The 6,000-nt window shown below is 47.1% G+C and overlaps 1 protein-coding gene across 4 annotated transcripts in view; it reads left to right on the top strand.

Moving 5' to 3' along the window:
* Positions 1–234: 234 nt before the first annotated feature.
* Positions 235–6,000, top strand: part of SMARCA2 (SWI/SNF related BAF chromatin remodeling complex subunit ATPase 2) — a 187,991-nt gene continuing 182,225 nt past the window's right edge. For 2 of the 4 annotated variants that reach the window (XM_025188130.2, XM_075931662.1), the window contains exons 1-2: positions 235–394; positions 2,092–2,241. The gene's annotated coding sequence lies outside the window, so the exon portion shown is untranslated. The remainder of the gene's footprint in view (positions 395–2,091; positions 2,242–6,000) is intronic. The other 2 variants (XM_075931661.1, XM_075931664.1) reach the window with 2 other exon arrangements.

Genomic DNA, 6,000 nt, shown 5'->3' with positions numbered 1-6,000 from the left:
CCAGGCACAAACAGAGGGGGGACTGTATGGAGCACATTTATAGCCACACACGCGCATCTCGCTCCCCACGACCACATTCTTGTGCATCTCCTCCTCCTCTGGGGGCAGGCAGAGTGGCAGAGCCCGGCCGCCAATGCGCTCGGCCTTTCTGCAGGCGGGGCGGGCGCTCTGTCGGCGAGGAGCCACTGGCGGAGGCGCTTCCTGAGCGGTGGTGTCGGGCTGGGGAGGAGGAAGCAGGGGGCGGAGCCAGGGGCAGGAGTTTAGGAAGAGGAGGGAATGGCTGTCATCAATGAAGTCATATTCATAATCTAGCCCCTCTCTCTGTGGCGCTGTACTCTGGGTGACTCGGAGGGAGAGAGGGGAGCCCTCCCGCACGCCACACTTCTGGAGCCAGGTAAATCTCCCTGCTGACTCCCCTCTCGCCCCGGGGCTGCCCTGCAGCCGGCTGCTCACGCACTCGCAACCTGCACCATTCGCCCGTCGCCTTTGGTGGTGTTTACTGGTGGCACACGCACGCACGGAGCCCCCTTCCCCAAGACACGCGTCTCTCCCGGCCCCGGAGGCCGGGCACGGCCCTCTCCCCCCCGCGGGGAGAGAAGAAAGTTTAGGCGCCGATAATGGGGGACATTGCAATTACAAATAAAGGAACCCGGCGCCTGACTCCGGAGTCAGCTGCGCCGCGCCGAGGGGCTGGCAGAGGAGGGCACCGGGGACGCTCCTCGCCAGCGATGTGTTTTAAAAGGAGGCGACTGGCGAGCCGAGCCAGCCGTAAATAACAGTCACCAGCTGCTCTCGCAACCTTGGCGAGGGCCGCGGCTGAAGCGAGCCTTTGCAAAGGGCTCCGGGCAGAGACAGAAATAGACCCCGAGAAGCAACAGCCCCCCTGGAGGAGCAGCTTGGGGCCGGGGCGGCTGGACGGGGCTCCGCTTCCTCTCCCCGTCGGCGGCTCGGGCTGTGTTTTGGAGGGGAGATTGTGCCCCTTTTTCCGCCTCCCGGCAGCGGCATGCAGGGGGGTGAATTTGGTGCATGTGGCGGCGCTGCTGAGTGGTGCATGTTGAAGTTCACTGTGTCCTGCCCTGGGGAAGGGGGGGGGGGGGGAGTCGCGTTGCAGTTGGTAGGTGTTTTGCGGGGGGGGGGGGTCGCCCTTTGTGGGGGGTCCTTTTCTTAACGTAAATATTGAAAAGACGTCGCTGAGGAAGGGGGGAGGAGAAAAACGGGAGGGTGTGTGTGTGTGTGTGTGTGTGTGTGTGGCGGGGGGGGAGGGTGCTCGTTAGAGTAGCAGCGGTAACCAGCAAAGCCAAGGAGGCCATGATCCGGATAATCTCCCTGTCTGACTGTCACAAACATTACCCCCCCCCCCCCCCCGGGAGGGCGGGGAGAAGACAGAGGAAAGGAAGGTGGGGGCCGGGACTTCACGAGCCGGGGCTGCAGGTCCTGTTGGCTCACAGTTTAGTCACCGGGTCTCTATGCAATTACAAACAACACACCGACGCTTTTAGTCAGTCGCTCCTCTTCTGCTGTAAAGGTGTCGCGATTCACTTCCTAAAATAGCTTCTCTCCCTCCCCTTTGCCTGCAACCTCCCCCCCCCCCCCCTTGCAGCAGGCTAGGAAGCAGAGAGTGGCAGAAACGCTTCCAATTTTTATAATCACCTTCAAAGCAAACAAAAAACCATTTTATTTCCGGTATGCACCGAAAAATCTGTCAGTCATGGGGGGGGGGGGGTGTAGTAGGGGATTGAACATAGCCTAGATTTGTGTTGTGTGTGGAAAAAGGAGTCTCATCTCCGCACCTTGGGAGGGGCATTTTTTGGTTGCAAAAAAAAGTTTTCTGTTGATGATTAAGTGAAGAGGAGGAGAAGAGGGGGGCTTGCAGCAAATGTTGCAGTTTGTTACTGGTCGCTGTGCGTTTGAGTGAGTCTGGTGGAGGAGGCGGGCAGCTTGAGCTAGCTTCTCTGTGTCTGCTTGGAGAGAGGAAGAGGCGAGGTTTAGTGGTGGTTGGGGATTTTTTTTTTCCCTGTGTGTGTGATCAGCAGCGGAGAATCAGGAAGTCACAGCCGCCAAATACAGACTCTCGCTCTCTCTCACACACAGACATGTTTGATCAGCATGACATGATGACGGAGGGAAGAAGGGGAGAGACAGGCCTAGCTTTGCGGTGAAACATGCTCTCAGTCCCTGCATCTGGCTTCTAAACCACCTTGTGCGTGCCTAGATTTGTTGTTTGCCTGCCACTTCATTAAGGTAAAGGTCTCTTAACCCACCAAGCGAAAGCTCTGCAGCCATTGCTCTGTAAAGTAAGAGAAGGAAATGGAGCTGGCTCGTGCGAAATGGATTTTTAGCTTCTGTCGATCGGTCTAAAACTTTCCAGAAAGGGAGGAGGAAAAAATATGTCTCTGCTAAATGTGCTTGCTCGTGTTTGTGTCTTTTCTGTGTGTGTGTGTGTGACTTGAAGCACCAGGGTGTGTTGTAGATAAAAACTTGAGGCCTATGCAAAACTCCCGGAAGATTCTCTATGGGGTATTAAAAGCATATGCTTAAGATTTAATGAAGAAATCCGAGTCAGAAAACTTCCATTCACTAGCTGCCTCAAGATCTTGGGCTAGGGAATAGTTCAGTTTGGATTCCCTTTCATATTTTTAATCAGTAGTTTGAATGTGTGTACAATACTTGCTGTTTTCTCCCCCTCTCCAGTTTGATTAAAACCTATTTGAAAGCTTACTTTGCAAACAGAGGAGAGGAAATTTATAATGTTCTTGTTTTGGTTTCTCCAAACAGAATGATAGTTTAGCTACAAATACTACAGACTAGCAAAAAGATATTGGTGAATTAGGTTTTCACTGCAATAAATAATTAGGTTGACATAAATTAATGCCACTATTATTAAATGCGTATTTTGATTAAATCTTTGTAGATTGTATTTGATCTGGTTTTCCTTTTTGCTTGCAGTTTTACCCTTCCTTTTTACTAATGAAGATTTGCAAATGTTTGAGAGGATTCCATTCTTTTCTTATAATTATTTTGATTAAGATTTTAGCTAACTCTCTGTGCAAATTACTAACCAGTTAGATACAAAGGTTTGAAAATTATAGCACTGAGGTTAAAATTAAATACTGAGGTTAATTTTTTTATTAAAAAAGCACATTCCAGGTATATCATGTATAGCATTGTTTTCTTTCCATTAAAACACAACAACAACAATGTTGCTTCAGTATCCTTTAGTTACAGCCACTAACCCTGGAGGTCTGGAGCTGGACAATGAATGTTAAGCCAGAATTCCATTCCTTTGGTAGTATATACCAATTACACGTTAGGAGGAGGGGCAGCTTTTGTTGAGTGAGTTAGTGTATTGTTATGCAAATCAAGGCACACTTTCTCTTTGGGAACCTAATTGCCCTATTATTCTCATTGACTTTTTTCTGAGTCCTTTTGTTAATCAAAGAAAAAAATGGTGTACCAAAAGGACAAGATTACAGAATAGTTTTATGTCCATATGTAATACATCAGCAGTATGAGCAAAAAGATCTTACAATTAATGAGCATTTTTAAATAAATTCAAAGTTAGGAATATCATGTAACACATGTGGACTTGACAGAAGTGAAGGTAATGCTTTGTTAAATACAGTATGTCTCTTATGAGTTATGTCCCAGCTTCAGGAAAAGCATTACTATGGTGTTTCATAGAAAATATGCACCACAAGAATGTGTTCAAAGCACTCTTAGATCTTTTTCTTTTATTCGTTTCTAAAATGGTCTTTGAGCATTTCTCGTCAAGTCTGAAAAGTACTTTGACCAATGCCTGAGCTTGAGATTGACAAGAAAAAAGTGACCCAGCTAGCACTTTTATATTGTGAATGTTGGAATTCTATTTAATATATTCTTGACAGAATTGTAACTAAAATTAACATCTGCAAATGTCTTATTTTTCAGTTTTTGTTTGATGTTAAGATCAGAAGGTGCACAGTAGTAACTTTTATAAAAAAGCCTGCACTCTTTCTCAAATTATAGTCCCTATTGATGTAATCCCTTTTTACAGGGGAATTGTCACTAGAGAGCAAATGAGACTGCCTTCCACGAATCATTAAAATGCTTTCTGTGTATTTTTTGATGCTATTGATGATGATTGTGCATACAGAAAGCCTCCTAGACCTCTGCTCAATGTCTTTTTTTCTGATTTCTCTACTGAAGTGATAAATACAGGATTGTGACCTAGAGATAACTTGTAATGAAAATGGTGGCAGGCAAACTCTGGTTAACGATAAAATAGAGGATGGGAAAATGAGGGAGCAAATCCCCATTTTAACACACAAGTTTAGTAGTTTGCAAACATGAGGTGACAATGACATTGGGATGTGAATGGAATATTTTTGTTTGATACTTTTAAAGGCCCCTCTTCACATTCAAAAGTCTCTTTTACTCCTCCATCATCTTCTTTCTTATTTTGTAGGATAGAAAAGGCCTTTTGCGAAACAGGTTTCTGAAGGCTAGTGTATCTACCTGTAATTTTAACAATAGATTTGGGAAAGTACACAATCTATGTCTTCACCGGGAAAAATGGGTGAATACTTAATCTGAGTTAGCTAGTTCTCGGTAAAAGCTCAGCAAAGACTAAAAAGTTTGTTGAGTACCTAACTTGTGAAAATTACAAACTGCCTTGTCTTCACTTGACTTTGTTTTCACAGAAGAAAAAAAGGTTATGTTTAACTCAAGTTAGGAAATTCAAGTCAAAATCCTAATGAAGACCAGGCAGTTTGTAATTTTCACATGAGTTGTTTTCCCTCACCTCTATTGATGGCTCATTTCTTCAGAATCTGACAAAGGACATTCAATAACAGTGATGAATCTGTATAGAAAAGGTCATAGTATAGTAACTTAATCCTTAACCAATCAGCAAAGCCTTCAGTCCCCTTAAGCCAGGAGGGTGGAGAACCTAAAGCCTGGGGGCCACATGTGGCCCCCGGCTTGCCTGGATCTGGCCTCTGAGGATTGGGGCTCCCCCCCAGAATTGGGATGCCTATGGTGCTTCTGCCCCCCCCCCCCGCCATCCCTTTGGGGGGTTGGAGCACACAAAATCTACTAGCCTGGGTCCCCCTAACCTCTGCTGTGTGGGGGGATTGTGAGGAGCATCTTTCTGCTTCTCAGTCCTGGGCCGCATCAGTGAGGGTTTTTTTTTTTGTTTGTTTTTCACTTCTCACTTGTGTGTGACCCAGGATGTTAAATTGAGGGAATTTTCATCAACTACTTGATTAGTCGATAAGGGGGGAAACTGCAGAGCTGCAGCGGGGTTAGCTCCTGGCCTGGGAGCCAGCCCCTCTGCGGCTCTACTTTTTACATGCATTAAGAGTCACCAGGCTCTTAATACATTTAAAAAGCAGACACGAGCCAGGAATTAGATGTCCCAGCTCACTCCCAGTCCCCCCACTATGCCTCTGTCTTTTAAATGTATTAAGAGTTTCCGGGCTTAAAATCTGGTACCCACCTAGCACCATCTCTGAGAGGCAGGGGAGGCAGAGGTACAGTGGAGGGGACCGGGAGTGAACCGGGACAGCTGATTCCTGGCTCACTCCCAGTCCTCCCTCTTCCCTCCGCTGTGCTTCTGCTTTTTAAATGTATTAAAAGTGCGGTGGCTCTTAATACATTTAATAAGCAGAGGCGCATCTTCTGGGACCTGGTACAAGCCAGGACACCTGTGCCTCCTCTGTCCCCTTGGAGATAATGCTGGGGGGGAATCAGCTTTTAAGCCGGCTCCCCCCCAGCACTGGCCCCTACTCTCTTCCTTGCTGCCTCTCTCTGATAAAGGGTGGGAAGGGGAAGCGACTACTCGAGTCGCTACTCGACTACCCAATAAGCATATGCTTATCGGGTAGTCGACTGGTTCACTAGTTGCTTACATCCCTAGTGCGGCCCTGACTCATTTTTGTGTGGGTCAGCAGCCCTCGACCCAAAAACATTCCCCACCCCTGCCCTAAGTACAGTATAATCCACATGTGTATCACTGAAGAG

The sequence above is a fragment of the Pelodiscus sinensis genome, chromosome 6 (genome assembly GCF_049634645.1).
Source record: "Pelodiscus sinensis isolate JC-2024 chromosome 6, ASM4963464v1, whole genome shotgun sequence".
Taxonomy (NCBI): domain Eukaryota; kingdom Metazoa; phylum Chordata; order Testudines; family Trionychidae; genus Pelodiscus; species Pelodiscus sinensis.
This window is presented reverse-complemented; position numbering and strand designations above follow the sequence as displayed.